General features: G+C 40.4%; 1 long non-coding RNA gene across 1 annotated transcript; it reads right to left on the bottom strand.

The window, feature by feature from the left end:
• Nucleotides 1-5564: 5564 nt before the first annotated feature.
• On the bottom strand, nt 5565-14059 carry LOC130592816 (uncharacterized). Its single transcript, XR_008970671.1, has 2 exons — nt 13452-14059; nt 5565-6248 (listed from the first exon to the last, which is right to left on the bottom strand). It is a non-coding gene; the product is annotated as an uncharacterized LOC130592816 (long non-coding RNA).
• Nucleotides 14060-27393: the final 13334 nt, after the last annotated feature.

The raw sequence follows: 27393 nt of genomic DNA, 5'->3' as shown, positions 1-27393 counted from the left end.
TTCACATAAACCAGATTAGCTGCTTTAGACAAAGATCAGAAAATTGAAGTTTCCCCCTTTGTCTGTCTGAGATGCAAAGTTTTCAAAGGGTACCAAGACAGAGTAAGAAGCAGGAAAGTTACTTCTGTTTTGTCCTTTACGTTTAGTCAGATGGGTATCAGCAGCAGTGCCTGGTAATACTGTGGTTTGAGGTGGGAGGAAAGAGGTATAAACTCTTGGGTGTGTTTTTGTATCTTGTCATGCCTTTCCTTCTTTAGATACCTATCTGTAATCCGGAGCTAATAATTTATTCTGTCAACATCCACTGACAATGCTCATTTAAATTCAAGTATATAACATAGAATTGCAGCACACTTTGACTGAAGATCTCTGAAACACTTCCTTAGTTATACTAAAATCTGTTTGCCCACCTGAATGATCCCACAGCAGTATGTGATCTGTCTCAGTTAATTTTGGTTGTTTGGAAGCAAGGTGGCAGACCCATTTCATTGCCTGACTGGTTTCTGATAGCATGAATCACTTCACAGCAATTTATTTCTACCAGCAGATGAAGAAATCTGAATGGACTTCCTATCCTGAGATGTCAATTTAAATGTTTAAAAATGGAGCAAAGGAATTCCACCCTATATTCTTAGGAATATTAGTCTAAATATTTGGACTTTTACAAAACAGACAAGAAGGATATAGCTTATTTATATCCAAGTTTAAACTGTTATTAAAAACCCACATATACATTATAACCAAATACCATGCCAAAACATCACAATGCTGTTGATATGTTGGATTATTCCTTCTTTCTTCACATCATAGATTAGCAATTATTTTTAACTAATAAATTCAAACTAACTAGGCAAGCTGGAAACAATAGAAGCTGAGTTGAATGCAGCAGGCTATTAAAACACCAGGTGTCTTTCCTATGATGACTGAATTAGCTACAGGTGTTCAAATCAGTATTTTAGGTAAATGGCCTTTCTCTGGTAAAATATGCTTCACATCATTCATTGTCTGTGGAGAACAATGTCATGTGAAAGATTTTTATGCTTTACAGGATATTATCCTCAGAAATGCTATTGAAGATTAGGAATGAGCAGTTCCTACTTCTAAATAGCCTTAGTAAGTGTGGTCTTGGCTAGAAGAATTGCTTCCCTTTTCTTATTCACAGTTTCAGAAAGGCAAACGTAATGAAAAATACTGATGAAGTGGTGAAGTTTGGGTTCAAATTCTGTATTTTTTATATTTTTTTTTTTATCATACAGATTCCTAGGGTACCTTACCCCATTCTATGTTAATTAAAAATGCTGCTTTTCACTTACGAAAACTAAGCTGCTATGGAGCAGAAAATGAAGGTCCTTGTATAGATAAACAACTACCTAAAAGGTAGGGACAGCAAGTAAGAGTGAAGAGCTGATCTCCAGAGTGGACGGGGTGCTGCTTGAGGTACCCCAACAGATCTGTCCTGGGGGCCATCCTCATTTCATACATTTGTTACTCGTCTGGAATAAAGGGTGAAGTAACAAAATCATCTGACGATATTATGGACACTTTAATAATTGATTTCACTCCCTCCTCCACTTGGTACCTTTGTGCCTCAGGCATCCACAGTGCAGAGTTAGCTATCAGCTAAACTAAGGCAAACCAACTGTTCTGGGGGCTTTTCCCCAGATGAAAACTGGTCAACATTTTCAGGTTAGTTCACTGAAGGCATGGCTCCCCAGGGGTGGTGTAGACAGCGCTATGGCCAGAATATAGGAGAAACGAGGAACTCAGTGACCCACTGAAAGTCTGAAAGTAATTTAAAGGTGATTAATCTGGCAGGGAAAGCTTCAGAGGCCCTAGCTATGGCCTGCCTCCATTTACAGTGCAATACCACAGCGCTGAACAGCAGAGGGCTCAGATTTGGTGGTGGATGATTGCTATCCCTGCATTGCTCAGACTTCATTGCTGCAGTGATGGCCAAGCTGTACCCATTCTGAGTTTTTTATCTGAAGCACAAAGATCCTAAACTCTGTACTCACTATTTCCACCTACCTACACACTGGAGAGGTTCAAATTAGAAATGTGCAGTTTATTGCCAGTGATCAATATGTCATCATGCATTTCGATGACTGAAATTCTTTCCTGTTAGGGTGGTGAGGCACTGGAATGGGTTGCCCAGGGAGGTTGTGAATGCTCCATCCCTGGCAGTGTTCAAGACCAGGTTGGACAGAGCCTTGGGTGACATGGTTTAGTGTGAGGTGTCCCTGCCCATGGCAGGGGGGTTGGAACTTGATGATCTTAAGGTCCTTTCCAACTCTAACTAGTCTATGATTCTGTGATTCTAAGTACATGGGCAAAAAGGAGGAACCATATTATTTCCCCTTTGAACCTAGTACCTGGACGTAGGCCTAATTCGCTCAGCTTTACACAGGTATAGGTCGGTGCCTGTATACCGAACTGCAGAGCATGCTCTGATACAAAGGCATTGGCTGTAACCCTGCATCACACACATCTGTACACCAAGGGCATCCTCTCACCTACTTGCAGCCTGGTACCCTGGTTTCTGTCCCACATACTGTCCCATCTTCCAACAGAAGGCAGGAGAAGCCACAGCCCTAGCCTAAACCTAAACCCGCACTAGTTCCCCTGGTACCTGGGGTAACTGCCCCCCCGAGCCGTACATCCCAACACCAGCTCAGCAAGGGGTCTGGCCTGTGCCCGACACCTGCTGTAACATGCGGCCACTGTTCCCTGCTAGGCCAGCTGTGCCATGTGGGCAGCAGAAGGCATGGCCAACCCTCCCTCATCCCCTGCCACCACTGCTGCAGTGTTCTCCTCAGCTGCCGTGTTAGCCCGGCATTCATCAATAGTGGCCACTTTGTATTCCTTACAAGCACACTATATTCATAACTATTTAATTCTATTAAATCAGCATCGTCTACTCAAGGAATTTCATCTACTAATGTAACACCATACAAATGCTTGTATTTTTGTGTTTTCCCCTTGTCCTGGGTTCAGCAGTAGCAGTCATTTTTCTCCTTCCTAGTAGCTGGTGCAGTGCTGTGTTTTTGAGTTCAGTCTGAGAACAACACTGATAACACCAATGTTATAGTTGTTGCTGAGTAAGGTTTACCCCGATCAAGGACTTTCTCAGTCTCATGCTCTGCCTGTGAGGAGAGGCACAAGAAGCTGGGTGGAAGCAGAGACAGGACACCTGACCCAAACTAGCCAAAGGGGTATTCCATACCACAGCACGCCCAGTATATAAACTGGGGGGAGCTAGCCAGGACAGGCTGATCAGTGCTCAGGTCAGAGCAGGTATCAGTCAGTGGGTGGTGAGCAATTGTATTGTGCATCACTTGTGTTTATTGTTGGTGGTTTTTTTTTTCTTTTCCCCTTTTAATTTCATATTCTCTCCTTGTTATTTCCCTTATCATCATTATTATTGGTGGTAGCAGTAGTGGTTTGTGTTATACCTTAGTTACTGGACTATTCTTATCTCAATCCATGGTGTTTACATTCTTTCCATTCTCCTCCCCATCCTGCCAGGAGGGGAGAGGGAAGGGAGGAGTGAGCGAACAACTGTGCGGTTCTGAGTTACTGGCTGGGCTTAAACCACAACAACCCCTAGCATATAATTCCTAGGACACATCAATTACTTGGAAAGGAGAAAATCCTTAGCGACTGGCCAAAACAAACATACATAGTCTTCGGTTGCAGTACTCATTCCCCGAAGGAAGAAGAAGGATTATCCCAGGAAGGCACTGTAAACGAGGGAGTGCCTTCTAGTGAATAACAACATTTGTATACTGAAAGCAATACCTTTTCATGACTATTTCAAAGTCTACATGAAGTTTTCATGATTTTGAGCTGAAAATATTTTTTTTTGTATATCAGAAAAATCAGGTGCACCTTATAAAGCATCTTGGAGTCATTCATATGCTTGGGACACTTTTTGTATTCCTTCTTTAAGGTTTTTGACAACAGCCTTAATAATACCTTAATTAATTGCAAGCCTGTCAATAAGAAATGACTGTGCACACAAGTGAAATTGAGAGGGCAAATTGTTACGAAAGCACAGCAAGATATTTAAAAAGAGATGTCCAGAAGACTGCTGGATCCAGAAGATTAGACAGGGGACAGAGTCAAATTTGGAAACCTTCGGTAACACAAAATAACAGAAGTCAGTGAGCTTGCCCAGTGTTTACAGGCGTAAAGAAAGATGAACATAGAAAAATGCAAAAGTTAGGGATCACGTTCGCTGCACATCAGCAATACTAGCAGTGATGAAGATAGTTAAGAGCACATAATAGAAATAATGTTCTCCAGGGCATGTGAAAGAGGCAAATAAATCACTGATCTAATTTACATTGAAAAGTCATGTATTTAGGGTCTACTGCAGGAGACCGTAACTATTGTGCTCATTGCAATGCAGGTTTCCTTTGGCATTACATACAGAGCTGAGATGTTCTGAATGGAGGTTTTTACCTGCTGTAAACATGAGGATATCCAGGATGTACAGCAGTGTCAAAATATAGTGATGCCCCTGTAGTCCAGGTCTAACGCTCAAGAAGGCTTAGTTCTTCCTCCTCATGAAGCAGACAAAGCTCCCTGTGGAGAACAGCTACTTAGCAAATATCCTGAGAAACAAAGGGGAAAAGTATGTCCTTGTACAGACATGCAGTGTAAAAACCATAGGTGCTTTCATGCACTCGCTTGAGGGAGGCAGATATTGTGAGGCAGATGCAGACATCCACAGGCCCTGTCACTCACTGGCTCTGCAAAGCCTGCACAGCATATGGGTATATTTTACTGGCATATCCAATCCAGAGTGACCATGTGAATAACCTGGAATTAATGTGTAGCGCTCTCAGGCTGAGATACCCACTGCATGGCTACATATGTTTGTGATAAAATCTTTGTACGCTTCCTATAGTCTTCAGTCCTGAAGAACAAATGCTTCCTCCTAATCAAGTTTAGATTCAGTTTGAACACCCCATCAAATGACACTGAAATTCTTCAAGCTTTTACTTCAGATTCCGTTGGAAGGCATAAGTATTTCACAGCATGTTACAGTTCCTGATGTGTAACACAGCAGAAGAAAGAAAAAGGGCTTTCCCAGGAACTCCAGCATCCTTTTTAGTTACCTAGACAGGCAATATCCCAGGTAATGTTGAAATGGTCATGTCAGGCTGTTCCAGCAGAACTGCTCATCAGCCACAAGCTTCATCTTTAACACATTGTGTTTAATGAATGTGCTGAGAACTGTTGATCATAATTGCTGGCATGTATTCTCCACACAGCTAGGGAAAAGACGAAAGAAAAGGAAACTGAAGGCAGATAATCTGAAGTACTGCTGAGATCTTGAGTCCTCCTTGTGTATATGAGCATGCAAATTAAGTCTGCCTTCCCAGAAAAGCGTCCATATCACTGCCGGAAAAACTGAGCACAGAGAGTTGCCTTCAGCTGGCCCAGATTAGGCATGCGTTTACAGAAGGAGAACCCTGAATATTTATACATAGCACGAGTTAGTAAACATTTGAACAAGTCAGTTACTGTGGGAAAAAGTCCTATAAATTTCACCAGGCTCTGGAATAAGTGCTATTTATTCATTGTTAAAAGCTCACACTGTCTGCAGCTGTTCTGACAGATTTTATTAGGGGACAACTCTGTGAGACTGGAGAATCGATACCGAAATCATTTGCTCTAAAATAAGGAAACTTGAATGTGAAACTTCACACTTTTTTTAATGCCCGTTCCTTATTTTATCAGGTGCACTTTTTCATTTTCTACTTCAGACGTACAGTATGCCGTCAGAAAGATCATGCTTGAAGTTCAAGTGGAAAAACACAAGCACACTCTTACTTAAGCACTTAAGAATGTGTCTTTCCTCTTCATGGTCTCTTTCCTTTCTCTGCCAAATATCGATTAGCAAATATCGATTGCTAAAAACCTGGTAAAAATGTGCAACCTGATAGACTATCACGCTTATGGTCATTTCCAATCTGAGTTACCAAGAAAAAGTGTTTTCAAATCTTGTTATGCTTTAGCTGAATAGGATTCCTATAGAAACACATGCTTCGTATATATTTTTCCAGTCCCATGCACACATATATTTAGTTCAAGAATTTCCACGCGTCTCAAGCAGAATTCTCTGGCAAAATGCCCTCCGAGGGAGGAATCAACAATTCCTGGTTTCCAAAGCCTCTGTTACTGACTGTTCTCTCAACTACAGGGTTCAACTGAAGTGAGGATTCTTCTTCATCTGCAACCTGAGAAGGTCAGATAGATCATGGAGAACGGTGTCAGAAATGTAAATGCAAGATCGTCAAATTTATTACCAAAGAAGATAGTATTACAGTAATAGCTAAATAGCATATTTCAATAACTATTTTAATATGGGGGGAATTTAGATATAAGTAAGGGCTAATCAGATACTTTTAGTGACAGGAACATATAATATTTTCAGGGCTAACTAAAAATGTATCCTGTTTGGCATCTTCAAAAGTGATGCTAGTTTCTTTCATTCACCTTGCAGTCTTTCATTGAGTGAAATTATTCAGTTCATTAAAGAGTCACTCAATGAAAGAGAAATGACTGAAAACAAATGGCTCTGAAGATCTTAAATGCCAGTAATTTAGCAATCTCTGTGATTGCATCTAACCTCATTTTCTTGGTCATCTATTATTGGTGTCTCCTGTGTAACATTACAAACATAAAATGAAAATGAAAGCTGGAGACCTAAAGAAATACCATGAAGTGTGACTTAACCACTCTGAGTTTAGATCGGCTTACTGAGGATGAGGAAGGAGAAGGTGATTTCTACAATTTCATGGACTGACAGAAATTCTGTACTTGACATCTCAATTTTGCACCAAGGAAAGAAACAATGCTCATTTTTAATTACTTTGGGATTTTCAATCACCTAGATAACATCATTGTTCAGAAAAGGAAGGACTAGGACTAGACAGCTTTAAAATATTGGTACTAGCAACTTAAACTTCTTCTCTTATTATTAGCAGAATTAATGAGTTATTTAGGTTTAGTCCTTGTTTAGGTAACATTTTCTGTATAATGCTGAAGATTTTTCAGGATGTTGTTCTTAAGGTCTGCTAAAAAAAATAATGCTGTGAATATTGCTCTTTATTCTTTTGCTATTACATTATTTGTGAAACAATATATATAATATATAAATAATATTTACACAAATACGTAGAAAATTTATTTACTTTTTAAATAAAGCAAATAACTCATGCTAAATCTAGCTGAACTTGCAGATCTTCCCTATTAAATGCTAAAAGAAAGTTATTTTAGTATATATTTACACATTGCATGTAAAACAGTAAAATAAGTACTTTCAAACAAGGTTATTTTTAACTAATCTCTCTGTAAACTCTGGAAACTGTGTACTCTATTTGTCAGTAAATAGTTGAGAATCTCTCCTGTCTGTAATTTCTTGCCTTCTGTTTTGATGATGCATGGGGCTGTGGTGGGTGTATAGGCCATGAAAACATTTGAATGCAAAAAACTAAAAAGCATATAATCAAATAAAGAATCAAGTAAGAAAGAGGAAATATGCTATTGTGGAGCAGGCATGATTTCCCTCTTCTCTAGAAACTAGTTTTCTCAACGGATATAAACAACTATTAAACAAATAAACCCCCATGTTCTCAAAAAAAAACTATTGCCTTGAAGTTTCTCCTCTTTAACCATATTTACGTATTTTTTAATGAGTATTCTAAAAAAAAATCTTTGTTTTTCTACCTACTTGTGATTTCTCAAATTAGAGTGTGATAGAAAGAAACTGCAAAAGGAATTCCTCATGCTATGGCATTCAGCTGCAAATTCCACACCAGTGTGTGCAGATATGCACACAGTTATGCACAAGGTCAAATAACACACACAGTAATTTCACATTGAAATACAGAGAATGTTAGTTCCTGTCACAGAGTATTCTAGATGCATAAAAGTAACTGAAGACAATTCCAACGCAATTTAGTGTCTTGGTCTTTTATTGATCTCTAAAAACTGTAGCAGAGAGTACCTGGGGAAAATTCTCATTGCCAAGCAAGCTCTTGCCTCTGTGAAGGGCAATGGACATCTATCAGCTGTACCTGTCTTCTGCTAACTTACCTTTCAGCTGATCAATCCCAAATGCAGTCCTGCCCCTGAAGAAGCTGGAAAGCCAAGATGGCACACAAACAGAGTGGATTTTTGTAGTATGGGATAGCGGCTCCTAGCACACCAGGCAACTGCAGGCTCCGTACTGGGACTCACTGGGAATGGGTAAGAACATACAAGGAATAAGAAAAGTGCCAGGGAAAGATTCTGTGGTGACTCTGGAATTTGCTTGGACTCTAAAATAAAATAAGCTTCAATCAACAGTGGCTAGCCTTGATACTTTCTTTATTACCTAAGGTTCCAGAAATGTAATCTCCAGCCCGGCCTTTAGTATTATGAGTTAGGTTGTTTGAATTAAGCTGTGGACCTACCAGTGAAACTCCAAATGTTTCTGGACAGGAGTGCTACAAAATTGTATGTACTTTTTTTTTCTTAGAGAAAATGTGGTAAGTATCAATTAGAACTTGTGTCTCCATGGCACTGTCTGCAATGGTCAAAATGACGTATGACCAGTAGAAAAAGTGTCCCTCTACAGAGTCCATATTTATTTATATCTGATGGAGAATGAGACATGGAAATGTCTGTCCCAGGTCCTTCATGAAACTCTGACAGGAATCTCTGTCACAAGATGCACTGCACATACTTCTGTTAAGTGCACACAATTCTGTTTATCACTAAAATGCCTTGCAACTTACATGTTAAGTATATTTAGGTTTCTGCTGAATTGTCAAGACGTAGAAGAGGGAGGAAGATGAACTCTCATGAAAGGCAGAAGAGAAAAATAAGGGCACTACCTTCATTTAATTTTATTCCTTTATTAATATTTGTCTTTGCACTTTCCTATCTGTATTACAATCACTTTCATTTGTGTTCATTCATGTTTTGGTTAAGTCTGCCTAAGAGCTCTTGTCATGGATAAAGGAAGCTGTAAGCTTTACAAAAATTCTGGCATCTGGTAGAGGGAGTGGAGACTGGAATTCAGTGGTTAAGGAGTTTGGGGCTAAGCACAGAGGATAACTAGGGGTTGGTTTGTGGTTTTGCAGGGTTTGGGCCTCAATCATAAAAACTTCAACAAGAGAAAAATGTTGAGTATTCACCATTTGCATCTGAATGCATGAATGCAAATGACCTAAGACAGTGTTGCCAACTTCAAATGGAAGAACCAAGTGTGTTTGAAGGAAAGGGTGCATTTACTTTCTCAACCCCATTTACACATTGCTTAATGGAGCAGGTATCAAAGTTGCATCAGGACCAGCTTATAGCACGGGAACCAGGCTCTGAGCAATCTTCTGCTCAGCTTTGCAGGAGTTCACTATACCTCACTCACTAGCGTGGCATCAGAGAGTCATTCCAAAACACGTTAAGCAGCATGACTACTTCTTGATTGTTGCAGGTGTTTGTTCTTTCATCTTCTTCCCAAGGGAACATGATAGGGCAGTGAAGTGTCATCTTTTGATAGAGTTGGTTTGATTATAAAGATTTATGTTGCCTCAGTGTTTTTGATAGAGAAGCTCAAATAAATGTGTCTCACACTTTGAATGAAAGGTCAGGTTTGTAACTGTCCTTATATCCAAGGAAATTAATTTCACAGTCTCAAAGTGGTCTCCGAGAACATTCTGTCTCCTGAACAGACTTTTATGACAGCATTTACCCCTACTGAGGTGGAGAGAGACAGCAAAGGGAATGGTCTGCAGTAACAGATGAGTACAGCTGTCAACACTAAGCTCTGGATGCTTTTTGGCCATCATAGAAAACCCTGCTGAGACAAGAAGGACCAAATCTTGCTTTTGAGTTTTCTGTGGGAAGAGATTGTAGACTGCTGAGGACAGGTCTGATGATACACTCAAAATAAACAGCATGGCTGAGGGCTTTTATTGGAGGTGAATTGTTCTAAGTGGTGAAAAGCCTGGTGACCAAATACAACAGACTCTTGTAGACCAGCCAGGAAGCAAGTGAAGCATGAACAACTGAGTAACATGTCACTGTCTGCCAGCATGGGATGGGGTCTTCTAGCCAATCAAAGCTCACAGAAAGCATTACTCATGGGTAATGCTGTGTCCAAACTTAGCACAATCAAGGAATGTAAAAGGACTTCTAAATTATAGATTCAGTTGATCAATTACAGATGTGACTCAACTAGCTCCAAAGTAGACTGCATTTTGTGCTCCTCAGAAAGCCTTTCCTCACATCATGATTCTTTGCATGGGTTCTGTTTCACACAGCTGTTTTTCATCCTTGGGCTAACTTTGTCCAAGTACAGAGCCAACAAGACAGAAACAGCGTCAAAGTTGTATGGAGTAAGACAGAACAGTGTATCATTTACCTCTTTCTAGTACTTGAGTTTATGCCACCTGATCAGTTTAGCTTGATGATAAAGAAGATCCCAGAGAGATTGTTCTTGAACTACACATGTGAACAGTCCAGTAGTATCTAGCAAGTACTCATCACTGCAAGCCTGCAAGAGAGGACTCCAAGCAACTTAGTACATTCTCCAGCATCCTTCCCTTTCAGAGGAAACAACTTGTTTTCACAGCTGACTATCTCAAGTGTTGTGGGAGGATATGGGAGAATGTGAACATACTAAAAGGAGTCATTTCTATTTACGTAAGTGACATTTAGCCACACAAGCTAAACTTCTCTGTAGGTCAATGGCCAGGCCTGAGATCAAGTAATACTATTTCTTCTATAGAGTAAGTTCTTGCCTGTTGGAACCCAGAGGGGGCTGACATATCATCCGCACCTGAGCTCTGCAATGTCTTAAGTTACTTGATCATAATGAAGACTGAAGATTTAGTGACAGGAACAGTTAAATATAATGAGCCTGTCAGGATATTTTTTCCAATTCTTTTTCATTCTTTACTTTCTTATTCACAGCACAGACAAACTACTGTCTGGTCAAAACAGATTCTGTAGCCTTGCTTTATATTTTGCACATCTTCATTGCAATGGAATAGCAAAAAGTAATTGTATCTGTTTACTAGTGGGTAGTTGCCTCTCCATAACTACTCAGGAATTTTTTCATGGGAAAATATAACTTTCATCAGTAATAAATTATATATTCCAGAAATACTTTTTCTGCACTGTTTTAGGTGTCCATCTCCATTCATGTCATTCAATATATCTCTACCTATACTAAACAGAGGCAATACCTGTTTTCTGCAGATGCCTGACACCAGCAATACAGAATAAGAACAGAATTTCATACACTTCAGAGAAGTTACTATATTGCCTCACAGATTTATTGTTCTTTGAAGAATCAAGAAGCCTACAGACAATGGAGAAAACGTCTCCAAGAGGACATCTGACAAGATTAAAAAAATACACTGACAAGGGCTAGCAGGAAAAGCCCTTGTGTCATTACCATTGTACAAACAAAACAGGAGACACAGGAGTAAATGCCAACTGTCACAGACTACATGGAGCATCTCTAGGAACTGTGCTGAGATCCAAAGTGTTCACCATATCCAAAATGACCACAAAAAGAGGTATGACTGACAAAGAAACACAGTGTGCCGCTGATGAAGCTATAATTCATCATAAGGGATGAAAATGAACTACAGAAGAGCCTCAGGAGATTGAGTGACTAAGTACACAAATATTTCACAGAGGAAATTACATTTATGTAAACAAATGTAAAATAATAAGTGAAAATACAATCCTAACTTTGCATACAAATTTAATGATGGCACCAAATTAGCTATTACTAGTAGGGAGTAAGATTTTAAAGATATAATAGGGCAAACATCAAATACCTGTGTTGAATGACAAAAAAAAGGGAAATGCTATGAATTATTAGGAAATAAACACTGAACATGACAAAAAATGTCGTTATGCCACTGAGTAAAATCAACTGTGTTCATAACGAATACCAAGAGCATGAGTGAAAGTGCATAGCAGAAATCAAAAAGGTAGAGAGAAACCTAGCATGGATAATTCTGAACCAGAAAGTGGTATTCCTATAAAGAAGAGGTAGAATAAATAAGGATTTATAAACCCAGTGTGGAGAGAGATAGGAATATCAAGGGTAGTATGAAGAAGGTGAATAAAGAATCTGTTCTAAAACATCTGGGAGACATCAAGTGACACTCGCAACAAAATGCACTGTATGTACAAATGTGTATATCATTACAGCTTCCTATTTATCAGAAGGACAGCTGCAAACTCTTAAATAATCTTAGACACCAGATGAGCAGTCTTTATGGTACTTGAACCTACTAGCAATACTTTGATGTTTACCACTGACTGAATATTCTTTATGTCTAATGAGACACCTGAGAAACCACACTGTGTTTCTTGACTCTTTGTAGGTACATACAACTTTGGACTATTTTGTGTTGCAAAAAGCATGTGAATGATAAATAGAATGTCATGTTGCTGAGGTCTGCAAACTTAAATTCTCTTCCTCAAAAAACTGGAGTGGCCTCAGGGAACCACCCCTGGCCTGGACTGTCCTCAAAACCATGGCCATGCATTGTTTGGGAGAGTGCTGACTGGTAAAGGACAAGCCCCACTAATAATGCTACAGTATAGATGACCTTTGAAGAGTTGTCAGTCTCTGATGCTGTTTTCTTTCCCAGTAGAGATGCAGACGCTGATAGATGAAAACCAAGGGTATGATGCATCTTTGCACAGTCCTGGAGGAGCCAGGGAAGGCTGTGGTGACTGATCACTTCCTTCTTGTGATTCATGGGCCACTTGCTGTTGAACTATTTCAAAAACTCACAGTGCAGAGGTGTTTTCTATTCTTGTTTATGCAGCATGTATCTGCAAGTAACCTGGGACAACAACTGCAGGGGCTCCGTAGATATTTCTGCTTTAAATTAGCGCCATATAGACATCTATCGACAGCCAAAGAATGACAGCAGTGATTCTTTGGAAGCACTGTACAGTCCAGAGCTGTGTGAATGATGTCACTGTGTTTGGAATAATGCCTAAATCACATGAAAAATACTCATGGGCTGTAAGTGCAGCTGAACTTTGCCAGCTTTCATTTCAAGCAGGAGAATCATCTTTGTTTTTCACGGGACTTATCACAGAATCATAGATACATTCACTGGAAGGTATCTCTGGAGGTTTCTAACCCTACTTCCCACTCAACACAACACGGTCAGCCAGGGCTTTGACTATCTGAGCCTTGAAAATTGGAATGGGATTATTTTATCTCCCTGGACTCACTCTCCTGTGCTGCACTATCAGTCTAATAAAGAAGTTTTTCCTCATGTCCATCCTGAATATCTCAGGATATAGGATATTGGGTATTTTCCTAATATCCAATCTAAACCTTCCCAGCACCACTGAAGGCCATTTTGTCTTGTCCTATCACTTGCTACTTGGGAGAAGAGACCAACAGCCACCTTCTTGCTCCATCCTCCTTTAAGATAGTTGTAGAGAGTGATAGGGCTCCCCCAAGCCTCCTTTTCTCAAGGCTAAATCACCCCCATTCCCTCAGCCACTCCCCATGAGACTTTTTCTCTGGACCTTTCAGAAGCTTCTCTGGACCCACTCCAGCACCTCTCCTTCCTTGCCCATCCCATACAGGCTTATAAACAGAAACTAAACAGCACACAAACGCCCACAAATAAATTTGGAAATTAAGTTAACAGAAGATGAGAGAAACAGGACTAGCAAAGCTCTACCAAAAACATGACATAACCATACATCGTATATCTTACGGTCTTCCACAGTGTCATCAAAATCAGAATCTATGAATTTTCTTGGGAAGGTATGATCCGTCACACACTATTTTAGGCCACATACATACATATCCAGAATGTATGGCAAGAGAAAGTAACATCATACATATTTAACAGTATTATTTCTACTCTAGTATTCCAGTAAGTATTTTATGATGGCTAATCCAAAGATGCACACCTATTATAACTGAGTAAGAATTTAGTTTTGCATAGAATTCTTCTTTTAACAACAAAGATACTTCAATCTCAAAACTCATATTTTAAATACATAACCTGTTTATGAAGAAGTTTCTGTGGTTTATGTATAAAAGTTGGCCTAATACCAGTTTATGAAATAATACTAATTATGGCATGAGGAATAATGGTTATTGTAATTAAGTAAAAGTTTATTTTATTAAGTATATTCAGGAAAGTTCACGTAAGAGAAAGGCTTTTGATTCCATCAGCGTTTTACTTTTTTGTAAAACTAACTGTATAGCAGAGCCAACACATTACAGTGAGATCAAAATCTATTAGATAAAAGATTTTTTGTCCCAAAATATTTTAGATTTGACATGCAAATACTAATTTTCAGTGCTGAAAACTACCTCTCAGCTAAAACATTAATAATTTTATATCCGTTAAATCAAACACTGAAAGTAGAATAAAGTTGCCATGACTGTAACTGTTCTTATAATAGTGAATTTAAATATTTTAGATGGTAGAGACCTCTGTATAACTGTCTGCATTACTTTCATTCAATACTACTTGCAGTTTCAAGGTATAGCTCCTAAGTTTCTTAATATTTTCCATCAAATATATTCAGACCATCATTCTAAACAAAGAATGTGTGAAGTGGGGTATTCTCCAAGCATTGTACAAATTGCCAGCCTCTTGACAAGATACCTGATAGCTCTTCAGTGCCAGTACAGTCTGTTCTTACCTGATTCAGAATGACAAATGCCTCTCATTGAGCTTTGAGTATATTTGGTTATATTCTATGAGGCTGTGACTACATAATCACTTTGATAGTTTCAGTACATACCAAGTAGCACATGTGTTGAAAGCTAGATTTGCTCTTGCAAACTAGTCAAAGACCAGCATATTGCTTTCATCAGGGCAAAAAAATAGGACTTAAATCTACAATCCATTCACTAGGAACTGGAAATTTTTCTGAAGAAAAAAAATTGTACACAGAAAATAAGCAACATACTGAAGCCAGAAAAAAAAATTGAATACATCCCTATAATTCAGAAGCCAAGTTTACCGACTATAAATCTGCAGTGAAATGCCTGGAAAACCACACAGCAGTCTTTCAGCCTTGACAGTGCTTTTCCCCCCTTCTGATGCTTCAGCATCAGCAAGCACAGGGCACTGCACAGCTGCTTTGAGTAAAAAATGATATAATTTGTTCACATAATATGTGTTTCACTCAGATTTCTCCCCATCACTGTAGCCATGTCTGTATCATGCCTACGTTGTTCTTTTTTAATAGTTCTTGAGCTCTATATTCTCCACTTCTGTTTAGCTACAAAATGGCCAGAAGCAGAAATCATGACAACTGAGGCCAAAACTGTCCAAGTTTTTGCTGTATAACCCAGCAGACTCTTGCCCTGCCCTACTGGATGAAAAGCTCTTCTGGTTAATTGAGTTTTCCAGAGTCTGATTGAGCTGTGGATATAGGCGAAAACGTTGTGCTCCCTCCAATGCCATTACCTGGGACAATTACACCAGTAGGCCTTGGCCACCCCTCTGACACACCAAAGCCCATCTCTCATGCATTTACAGCAGAGCACCACATTTTTCCTATACCATGATCTCCCCGGACATGCAAAGGTCTTGTCCTGCCAAGAAGCTGCACTAGAGTTCAAGGGGCAGGACTGGGGCCACAGCACTGCTCTTGCCACCAGTGGGGGATCATCAGTAGGACCTTGTGTGGAGCTTATCACAATATCCACAACACATTAGTGTCTAAAGTAACCTAATGCCACCTTCCACACTGAAATGAAGGAGAATATTCCTCTGCCAAATCCTTCATATTTTGCTCCTGATCCTTTTAAAATCTAGTGTAATCATAAGACATTTCTGCTAATTCATTGCTACAGATTGTATTGATACAGGTGGTGGAATAAGAGTTTTCTGTGTAGATTATGTTTTGCTGTGAATTTTGCACTGAAATCAGTGCAAATTTCTATACATTCTTTAGTTAGTCATACTTATCTACACCAACAGAGGGAAGGGCTGTGGAAAGGAAAAGGAATGGAGAAGTGCCTAAAAGGCAGGCATCTTCTGGTGATGGAATTCCACCTTTCCCAAATACTCCGCTTCTTAGACAGGATTTTGCTAGTCAAGTGGCAGAAAAGATCAGACATCAAAAGTCTCCAGCACTTGTAAATCTTGCAGTTTTACCATCAGGCTACACCCATACAAAGTTCTCATAAAGATAGTGCTGAATGTGTGTTACAGTCACTCATATTCCCCTGACTCTGCTCAGACATTTATATGGCTCAAAAGACTTTCCTGAACTCATGAATTTGTCCAGGAAAACCTGTCTCTTAAAGCTGAAGAATAAGTACTAAATTTAAAAAAGCAACCTGAATTTTAACAGAACTAGATAAGACCAATGCCTTTTTCTAAAGCATAAGAAGCACTAGCATACCAATGCTATGTTCTTCTTGGAGCAACTTTGCCTTACCTTGACATTAGCAAATCCAGATACTAACTTCATTTTAATGATTAAGTTGAAAGGAATCGTTCAGGGATATGATAATCAGTCATTTCTACTCTCTTGACCACACTTCAAGAGATAAAAATGCACTTTTCCTACCATATCACAGAATCATAGAATAGTTAGGACTGGAAAGGACCTTAAGATCATCTAGTTCCAACCCCCTGACATGGGCAGGGACACCTCACACACTAAACCATGTCACCCAAGGCTCTGTCCAACCTGGCCTTGAACACTGCCAGGGATGGAGCATTCACAACCTCCCTGGGCAACCCATTCCAGTGCCTTACCACCCTAACAGGAAAGAATTTCCTCCTTATATCCAATCTAAACTTCCCCTGTTTAAGTTTTAACCCATTACCCCTTGTCCTATCACTACAGTCCCTAAGGAAGAGTCCCTCTCCAGCATCCCTATAGGCCTCCTTCAGATACTGGAAGGCTGCTATGAGGTCTCCACGCAGCCTTCTCTTCTCCAGGCTGAACAGCCCCAACTTTCTCAGCCTGTCTTCATAAGGGAGGTGCTCCAGTCCCCTGATCATCCTCATGGCCCTCCTCTGGACTTGTTCCAACAGTTCCATGTCCTTTTTATGTTGAGGACATCATCATAGAACTGCACTGTTCGGTTTGAATGGGACTAGTTTAAAGCACTGGAATTACCTGTTTTATAAGTTTTCTTTGAGATTCCTTTAGATTAACCTACTGTGATTTTACAAAGGAGAAAGTTGAAGACATGCTTTCCAGCCTGCATAGCCAAACCCAGATCCAAAGGGTCGCATTAGTCTGAGCACCAGCTCAGCCATTACACTTTCACTAGAGCAAAAGGGACAATATTATCATTGGAAAAAAATTATAACATCCCTTTGGAGGACTGATAGCTGCAATAACAATTAAGTTCAGTTTCTTTTTCTGAAACTTCTTAGAAAAAAAAAAAAAAATCTCAGTTTCCAGAACCTAAATTTGCTATCTCTTTTTTCACAGGTTTGTGGGTTGTTTTTTTGTTTGTTTGTTTGTTTGGGATTTTTTAGGAAGAGTAGTTTTTTCTCTTTTTATTTTTAAGAGCAAGATAATTCTCTTACTTGCTTTGGACTCTTGCCATCTGACTCAATTTGCTCTGCTAATTCAACAATACCCAGTAGGTGGCCTCAGTGTATAATGTATTTCTTTACTTTTTTTTTAGTATTTCTGCCTCACTTTTTTCATTGCAACAATTTTATTTTAGCTGGAATCTCCTGGGTTTTATCACTTTTTCAATGTTTCAGCAAAATGTGCATTTTTAATACCAATTCTTTTAACCATTACTCTTTTTGTTGGTGAAAAAAAAAGAAAATTACATTCTAGAGTGCAACTAACAATTTGGAAAAAGAGCATTCAAAATTCATACAGTTCTGCTCTGGTTTAGAGATACCACCCGTATACTTCTGGATTCTCTCTTTACCTGCCATTTTACATTCTTCAGGGCTTAGAGAAACATTGTTTTAGAGAATGTGACATTATCCAGGTCCACACAAACATACTCAAATGGGCTGACAAACACAGCAGATCGTGAGTCTTCAGCTCTGAATCTTCCAAAGAGCTATTGCTGAGTCTTGTGGTTCTCTCACATCTCCATCTTCAGAATTCACCTAACTTTTGAGATACAGTCAGCATCCCCTATGAACAAGGTTGTTTCCTACCTTTGTTAACCTGTGGGAATGCACTTTCAGATAAAAATTCAAAGTAACAGCAAAAGTGTGAAAAGCATTCTTAACTGATTGAAGATCTTAATCATCTTATTTCTTGTTGTCAGAAATGCTTTTTAGTTTCTGGGTAAGCAAGACTACCTGTAGCTAGGATCATTGATACAATGTTCTGGCAGCTTCTTATATTTTCAAAGACCAGAATAAATTAAACTCAAGTATTCAAGACATTCAAAGTCACGTGTCTGCCCATTATCACAAAATAGAAAATTCTGAGCTCTGCCAGTTAGTGGAGTCACTTCTGTGACATTCTGTCTTGATTAGCCTCCGTATTCACTGTACCTTGTCAAACATCATCCAATAAATCCTGTAACGTTAAGATCAGTTGTAATTTCCACTGTGACCTTCTACACTGAAAGAAGTGCCTGTGTATTTGTGACATGTATTTGCCAACGAAGTATATCTGCCTATCATGGATCTCCCCAAACTTCCTGACCCTATTTTTTTAGATAATTGATATGTAATAGTCTTTGGCAATTGTCAGTAAGCTAGTAAGACAGACAGTCTTATAGTTTCCCTACCATAATGAGGCCTGAAACCAATCTGGCTGGGATCTAGGAAATACGAAGCCTCCAAATATTTCTAGAATTGCCTCACTCACTATAAACTTTTTCAAAAAGGCAGATTGAAATGTCCTATAATAGATGTGACTGTTTGAATCAAGAAGCAGATATTTTTAGATTTGTGTTAACAAGGGCTTCCTAAGGAGAAGTTGGTGCCTAGTCCTATCATACCCTAACACCACTCTCAGCTAAGCTTGGGAATCTTCACTGCCAACAATGTGGCCCCAGTCCTGTCTTCACTTAAGGTTTCATTTACATGGGGCACTAAGAAAAATCTCTAGAAAGACAAATTAACTAGTCAATGTACATAAGTGAGGCTTTATTGCATTTTCATTCAGAAGAAAGGCAGTTTTATTTTACAGTAGGCTAAGATATGGTGACCTACGTTACAATGACTGAGAGCATCAATGTAAAGGTTTAGTGCAACTTAGCATTTGTGCATCAGCTTATTTCAAGACTCCTGAGTGTCCTGATGCAGGCAAGTCCTAAGAAAACAGCATTAGCCAAAACAAAAACTTGGGTTTGCATTTGTCCCCTCCATAGCCTGCTCTGCTACCATGGAGACAGACAGCTCTGTCAGAATCCAGTAATCTCATCTTCAAAGAAACAAAAACATTCTTGGTGAAAGAGCCTGCAAAGCTATACTGGCCCTTAATGTGATCTTGTGCCCGTCACTGAAAACTCACTTCATCACAAAAAGAAACAGAACTATTTTGTGCCACCCTTGTTTTCCTCTCATCCCTTTCTCTAAATGGTAATCAGAGCTTCTAAATTATAAGCTGTTCCAGGGGCAGCACAATTAATCGTTCCTGGACAATGCCCTGCATCTCCTCAGCAGCACTGTCACAGCACTCAGTCTCCTCTCTTGCATCTCTCCTGCTCTGCAGTACAACTCTTTCAACTCTTCTCCACCAAGGCAGGACCCAGAAATACCTTCAGTTCACCCTTGCTCAGGATACTCAGTTCACACCCTTCTTGTCTCCTCTCCATACCTCCTGCCAGTTTGGCTGGGGACTGACAGCACCCTCTCCAGATAGCACTGGAGGACTGGCCAAGCATTGGCTGCCTCTCAGAGCCCACAGTGACTCAATTCTTCCTGCATTCTGCATTTCCCTCAGTTCAACTCTCTTCACTCCTACAACTCTTCTCAAAAAAAAGTATGGAAATGTAACTTCTATGTCCTTCTGCCAAATATTCCTGATGGGATTACCAGCAGGGCAGCCAGAAGACATCCTGGTTAGTATGTCTTCTTGTGGCCAGAAATCAGGCTTCTGAGATGTGAATCCTGGGGTCTCAACCCATGCTAAAACACAACTTTCCCTGTGCTTCCCATGAAGAGACTTCACATCACTCATTTCTTTGCCTGTGTAACACAAACATGAAAACACTTATCAAAAATAATGTTCAGAAAGGTGTTGGGAGTTTAAGACACTGGTTGTATGTTCGGAGACTGCTGTTCTTTATCACTGAAGAAGAAAGAAGAGAGTAGATCTTCTAACTCAGGAACATACTGAAATGAAGAAATTAAAACTGTATTCAAGTACTTGGGGATATTTGTATTTTGGGGATATACACTGAATACTGAACATAATTTAGAGGGAATTCCAACTATTTTTAAAGAGAGAAATAGTGACACATGGAAGTTATTTTCATCTTAGCTGCAGAGACACTGAAGGCAATGCAAATTTAACCCTCAGACTGGGAAGGACAAAACTGCAGTACAGTCCACTTTCTTGAGATTTAAATAAGTCTCCTCGACACCACAGATGAGTAGACAAAGCTCGAACAAGCAATCTCAGATCTCAGCTGTGTTCCTTCCAGAAGCTGCTGCCAGAAAATCTCTTATTTCTTACATCCCTGGAGCATTTTATACCTATATGGTTATACATGATTTGGACAGCAATCACGATCACAAGCTCTTTGTTAACATACCTGTGCATAAATTACTGAGCAGTCACTGGTCTGGGCTCATTTTCCACCCAACGCACTGATTTATCCCCATCAATATAGTGATTTAGCTACTGCCATGCATTCTCTGTTTCTGTCAGATCTTGCTACAAATTCACTAGGCTGAACTCTAGAAGAGTCTCACTCTTTCATTCTCAAAGAAAAATAATCAAGCTAATCCCCTCACTACAAAGAGGCATCTCCACATGGAGCATATCAGGTACATCAATTAACCCAGAACTACTGAATCCCAAACTAAACTGGTGTCTATGGTGCATTCAGCAACAGAAAACATAAGAGGAAAAGCGCCAGCTTCTTATACACAACTTTGCCACTTGCAACAGTTCAATAGCAATTAAAGAAGGTGAGCTGGGAAAGTTGCCCTGGGCAAGGACAAGATTATCTGGGGGTAAGGTGAGCAGGGAAGTGGAAAGGAGAGGGATGTCCCCAGTATGCTGGCAGGATCTGGCAGAGTTAGACTGAATTTTTGTTTCCCTCACTGGCCCTAACATATTTTAGCTATTTCAAAGTATGATCACCATCCATGTTCTACTATAGAGAGCTGTACTATAGGGAGGAGGGATTAGACTAGAATCACACAGGAACCATGCACTGCATTCAGTGTCACTAAAACTTCTGAAGTTAGGCAATAGTGAGTTAAGTTACTCACTGAAGACACCTAAGCTCTGCTTTCTTTGAGCAACTGTAATTTAATTCACATAAATATATTTTGCATATGCAAAGAATATAGATATTTTTCTAGAATTGAGGCTCTGACACTGAATCTATCTCATTGCTAAATCTAAGCACATGTTTGCATGAGACATACTAAACCAAAGCCTCCCACACAGTTGTGCACTCAAATTTAATCTGGTACCCAGAATTAACCCTGTTAAATTTTACAACCATTTCTTTTATTCTCAGCCACATAACTATTACACAAGGTTGTACTTTCACAGGCCTACCAATGGACACCCACAACCCCCTCTTCCCTCGTACATCAGCAGCCCTAACAAGACTATGGGAGTCCACCACTTAAACATGGTATAAAACTTTGGCGTTGGCCATTCTGTATCCCTTAGAGAATCTCTCTTGATTTCTTTTGATTATATAATTGGGGTGGATCATCTCATCCCTCAATAACAGCTCTCTCAAGCTCCTCCAGCTAATCCCCATAACCCTTAATTCAGCATCATCTAAAGATGGGGACACAGACGGATACCAGCAGACAACTCCTTACTGCCCATGCCAGGTGGCAAAATTAAGGTTGCATTAGCATGTACCTTGATTCTTCACTCTGGTTTTCATAGATGAGAAAGTTACAGAACTGCAGATCCTGAAAGAGCATGAGAGACATTACTGAGCAAGTCTGACAATGTGTTAACAGATTCTTCTACAGTGGAACTGGAAGGATTACTGAGCTAATGGCCAAGCTTTGCAAATCACAAACTTACCCACTTCCCTCTCACTCTTCCACATGGAATCCTCTCTCCCCTTGTGTGACTACCCCATTCAAAAAAATTAGGACAGTTTATCTCTCATGAGCCTTTAATGCATTGTTGGCCCTGTTTTATTGGTTTAAGAGCTTATGCATGGTGTTCTTGTAAACTTAGTCATAAGCCTAACAAGCTTGGGTTTTACCTATTCAAGCTATTCTGTAGAGTACAAAATGTGTACATTTTTTTTCCATATAAAGAAATATGTTTGCATTTGAAACTGATATGGAATATGGGAAAAATTCTGCATCCTGCAAATACAGTAGCCACTTTCAGTTTTGACCTTCAGCTTGTGTTTCTGTGTTGTAAAACTGACAATATAAAACCTGGACACAGAGAAATGGGATAAGTTTTAATGGATACCTTTAACATTCAGCTTGTGAAACTGTAATGTGCTTGTGCTCAGGACTTGTAAAAGTGTGTCTAATTTTCACATGAAACACCTAGTACTGTGCTCTTGTCTTTATAGGAGAAAGCCCTCAAAAGCTGCATTTACACAATCCGTAAGCAAAGAACAATGCTCTACAGAAAAGATGTAAGAAGTTCAAAAATTACAGTAATGTGGAGCATACAACATGTCTGACTATGTGGATAACAAACAAGGAAAATAAATGTAAAAGAAAAGGAACACATTTAAATTGAAAATTAACATCTTATTACAAGCACCAACAGAAAGATAACCCCATAAGGGAAGCAAATCTTACCTTTCTAGCACATGTAAGTCTCGGAGGTGTGCAACTCTGGTAGATGTGAACACAAACTTAGGACTAGAGGAACACTGGCTTGGAAAAGAGCCCTTCTTTTCTCTTGGAACCCTTACGATTCTATGTTCCTGTGATTCTCCTTTTAACAACAGTATAAAGTTATTTTACAGGTGTATCTGTACAAGGTGATTGGATATGTTTTATTACTAAACTACATTGATCTGTATGAGGTAGATATACATACTTACACTGCTGATACATAGTTATCTTAGCCTGTATGAGGCAACAAATACATACTGCTTCAAATCTAACGTGCCCTTTTGACTTCTGCTAATAGCAACAGGGAGCCCAGAGAAAAGATGGAGAGGAACTTTTTACAAGGAGATGTAGTGACAGAACAAGGGGAAATGGCTTTAAACCAAAAAAGGTTAGATACAGAATCATAGAATGGTTAGGGTTGGAAAAGACCTTAAGATCATCTAATTCCAACCCCCTTGCCATGGGCAGGGATGCCTCACCCTAGACCATGTTGCCCAAGGCTCTGTCCAACTTGGACAGGAAGAAGAATATAAGGAAGAAGTTCTTTACTATGAGAGTGGTGAGGCACTGGCACAGGGTGCTCAGAGAAGTTGTGGCTGCTCTATCCCTGGTAGTGTTCAGGGCCAGGTTGGATGGGCTTTGAGCAACCTGGTTTAGTGGAAGGTGTCCCTGCTCGTGGCGGGGGGGCTGGAACTAGATGATCTGTAAGGTCCCTTCTAACCCAAACCATTCTCTGATTCTATAATACTTCACTCCTGAGCCTTCTCATCTCTGATGTCTTACATTCATACCCAGTTCTATCAGGCCTTAAGAGATGGTCTCCAGCAAATGGAACTGTAGTGAGGTTAGGTAAGGCTGAAAACATTCTGACAATCTTGCCTGCTGTATTTTACATGTGTTTAATTGCACAAATATGAAAGCACATGACTTCCTTATTACATTTGTCCCATTTTTCTTGGTAATAAATCAAATTAAGGCGTCATTTCATTAGGCAGTAAATATGTTGGTGTGTACTTCTCACTGTGGTTGCTGCAAGTCCTAAACAAATGAAGGAATGCATGATTACATCTATGCAGGAGGTGGAAGAACACACCAGATGAAGTTCACAGGCTACACTGATAAAGAAGAAACAGGAGAAACCATATGAAAGTGCAAATTTGGTGGAGGGACTTTCTACAAAGGGACACCAGAGATAAGATGCTGAGAACAGACAGACCAGTAATGGCTCTGCTGGAAGGACTGATTAGTCTGGGCATTACATCTGAAAACCAGACAACACTGGCTCAGCTGTTCAGGACAGACAACTGCTGGCTCAACTACTCAAGGAGCCACATGTCCTTCACTTAAGATTTCACACTTGTAGGAGGTTTAGCCATAATATTAAAATTACACACAGAGTAAATTCCTCTATGCCAGTACAAACACATCTTCTTTAGAATTAGATTCTTTTGTGAATCATATTAACCTATCAAATCTGAAATCTATGTACTGCACTGACCTTCATACATTCAATGGTCCCGAGGTGTAGATATTTTACAGGCAGTTAATGTGACCAGTATGTAAGTCCAAATATATAGAGATGAGATGAAAACTACACTTCCCAACATAATTTTTTATTCTCCGACTTTCAACATTAGAGAAGAATAAAACAATAAGAATTAAATAAGGATAAGAATAAGAATGATAGGACAGGATAGGATGTATCAGTTGAAAGGACCTACAGTGACCACGCAGTCTAACTGCTTGACCTCTTCAGGGCTGATGAAAAGTTTAAACATGTTATTAAGGGCACTGTCCAAATGCCTGCTAAACGCTGACAGGCTTGGGCTGCCTCTCTAGGAAGCCTGTTCCAGTGTTTGACCACCTTCTCAGTCATGAAACACTGAAATGTTGTTCTCTTGCATGTTTTTTTGTGTGGCTTTCTCTGGCTCCACTCAGTGTATCTTGTTACAAGATGGGCATGTGTAAATTCCAGCAACACCTAATGACTGTTGCCTCTTCAGTCACTATATCCAAGCTACAGCACTCAGAAAACTTTTAAATTTTTATTCTGTTTTATTATAGGGCCATCAGGAAATAATGTTCTAGGGAATAATTTGCTAGGGAACATGATAAATGCTTCAGAGGAAAACTTAAAAAGACAAGCTAGTTTCAAAGTGTTTATAGTTCACTTTTCCTCGTGGCAAAGCAAGTTTGCCAAACATGAAGGAGGTTTAGAGGGAAGTACATGAAATAAACCCCGGTGGGTTTTCTTTCCTATCATACCTGAACAACGGGATGTAGTATAAATATCTGGCAGATGAAGAAACATCTCTTCATTTCTTTGTTTCTCTAAAACAGAGAAAGAAAAAATAAACCAACAACAAAGCAAGCCAGTAAGCCCCTGGGTGAATTGTTCTTGAGCACTTTGCCTCTCAGCCGAATTTCATTCATGCTTATTACACATCATTCAAGCCTTAAACATCACAGATGTGGAAAACGAGATACAAGCCGTGGCAACAGGGAGCAGTAAGTCTGTTTGCAACACAGCCTGTAACATTGAGCCCTCCTGGCACCGTGGATGTGAGGGGTGGAAACCTGCTCACACGAAGTGCCCAGGTGCTTTCCCCACTCATGGAGGTGTCATCACAGGGGCACACCTAAGCCCTATCCTCAGAGAAAACATTTTGTGACCCACGTTACTATGTTGGATGCCTGTCACGTTATCAGCTGTCATTGCTCAATCGCCACCCTTGGTGCATTGCCGCTCCCCCGCCCGCAGGTATGTGAGGGAGCTTTGCACCCAGATCCGACGGCCGCTGCCAACGTGCAGGTGCCATTTTGTGGGACACGGGGCCCGACCACCTCACACAGCCTCCGCTCACCCGAGGGGGCTGCGAGCGGGCTGCGGCGGAGGCCGCCATCCTCATGCCCATAACCATTCCCATAAGCAGGCCTAAACCCTCTGCCCGCTGGCTCCGGCTGCTCCGCGCTGCCGCCTCGCCGTGGCAGCACTACGTTTCCCAGCAGCCCCGGGCGGGGGAACGGCGCCGTGGAGGCCGCGGGGCCTGCTGGGAGAGCCGTTAGCGGGGCCCATGAGGGGGATGGGGCTTGGTTGGCGTTCACCGGGGCCGTTCGGCACCTGCGGCGGCCGGTAGCGCGCTTTGCTGCAGGACGCGGCGGTGGCTCAGTCTCGTTCCCCATTCCCCCCGTGGTTTTCCGGAGCATCAACGGCTCGATGCACCATGGAAGGAAGAAGGAAGGAAGGGGGGGGGGGGGGGGGGGGGGGGGGGCGGCTGGTGTAGGTGCAAACCTAAAGGGGGAAAGCCCAACAGCCTAAAAAAAAAGCAAGACCGCTTAACTCAGCCCCCATTGCTGCTGGGGCCGGTGGCGGTAGGGCCAGTCAGCACGGAACTTTTCAGCTGGCTCCGGTGGTTTCGTGGGGGAAGCAGCCTCTTCCTTTTCAGGGCTGCGGCATTTGAGAGGTTGATTTTTAAGAATCATTTGTTAATTTATGATCTCTGTAATCACTTCACAGACATCCTGGAGAGTAACAGTTGTTAGAGGATTGCGGTGCCTATGGGCTGTGACTGTTTATGGGCACTGTTCCTCATACAAAGTTGAGACTGGAGGAGGCAGACACCATGGCTGTGTACCACTCCACAGGGACCCTTGCCCAGTTCTTCCTAACCTGAGATGAGCAGATGTATCATGCGTCTTTTAGTTTCTCTTGGCTCTTTGGTTGTTTCTAGGAAAGACCAAGAACATGAGGTTGGTAGCTGGGCCATCTCTTTGGCAATACCTTCCCAGCCAGTGTTTTCTCACCCAGTGTTTTGCCAAACATGAAAAGGCAGTCTATCAAATCACCATAAACAAGCAAAACAGGACTCTACCCACAAGTATTTGGGAGTATAAATAAGCAGATACAGACTATATAAAAATAGCTGAATCTGCAACGCTTAGTTTTGGTTTTGGTTGCTTCTAACTGAAAACCTGTGGGACAATAGTGCAGAAGCTGGCCTTTGCTCAGGAAGTTAGTGCAAATATTGTTCAAGAAGTTTGAGTGGTCTGTTGATTAAAAAGAAAAAAAAAAAAAAAAGGATGTAGTCCTTTGTTGAACATGATGGGAAGATCTTTCCCAGCTTCCTTACTGATCTTTCCTTCTTAATGTGTTTTTCCAGCTCCTCCTGGACAGGTTTCCTTTCTTCACAAACTTCACTGAGATTTTTTTTATCATACCACTTCATGTTGCTGTGGTATCACTTTGCCACCTAACAGCGTGATGCTCAGTTTCAGGCCTCAAAAGCCTGATACAGGCATTAAAATCAGACGTGAAGGGTGACAACAGTGACTTTTAAGAATATGAATCTAATATGTAATACACAAAGATACAACAGTTTATTGTAGGAAAAAATGTATTAACAAGCGCAAA

Source organism: Pezoporus wallicus, unplaced genomic scaffold (genome assembly GCF_028554395.1).
Source record: "Pezoporus wallicus isolate ANWC-B61680 ecotype Strahan unplaced genomic scaffold, APGP_CSIRO_Pwel_v1 contig_227, whole genome shotgun sequence".
In the NCBI taxonomy this organism is placed as follows: Eukaryota; Metazoa; Chordata; class Aves; order Psittaciformes; family Psittacidae; genus Pezoporus; species Pezoporus wallicus.
This window is presented reverse-complemented; position numbering and strand designations above follow the sequence as displayed.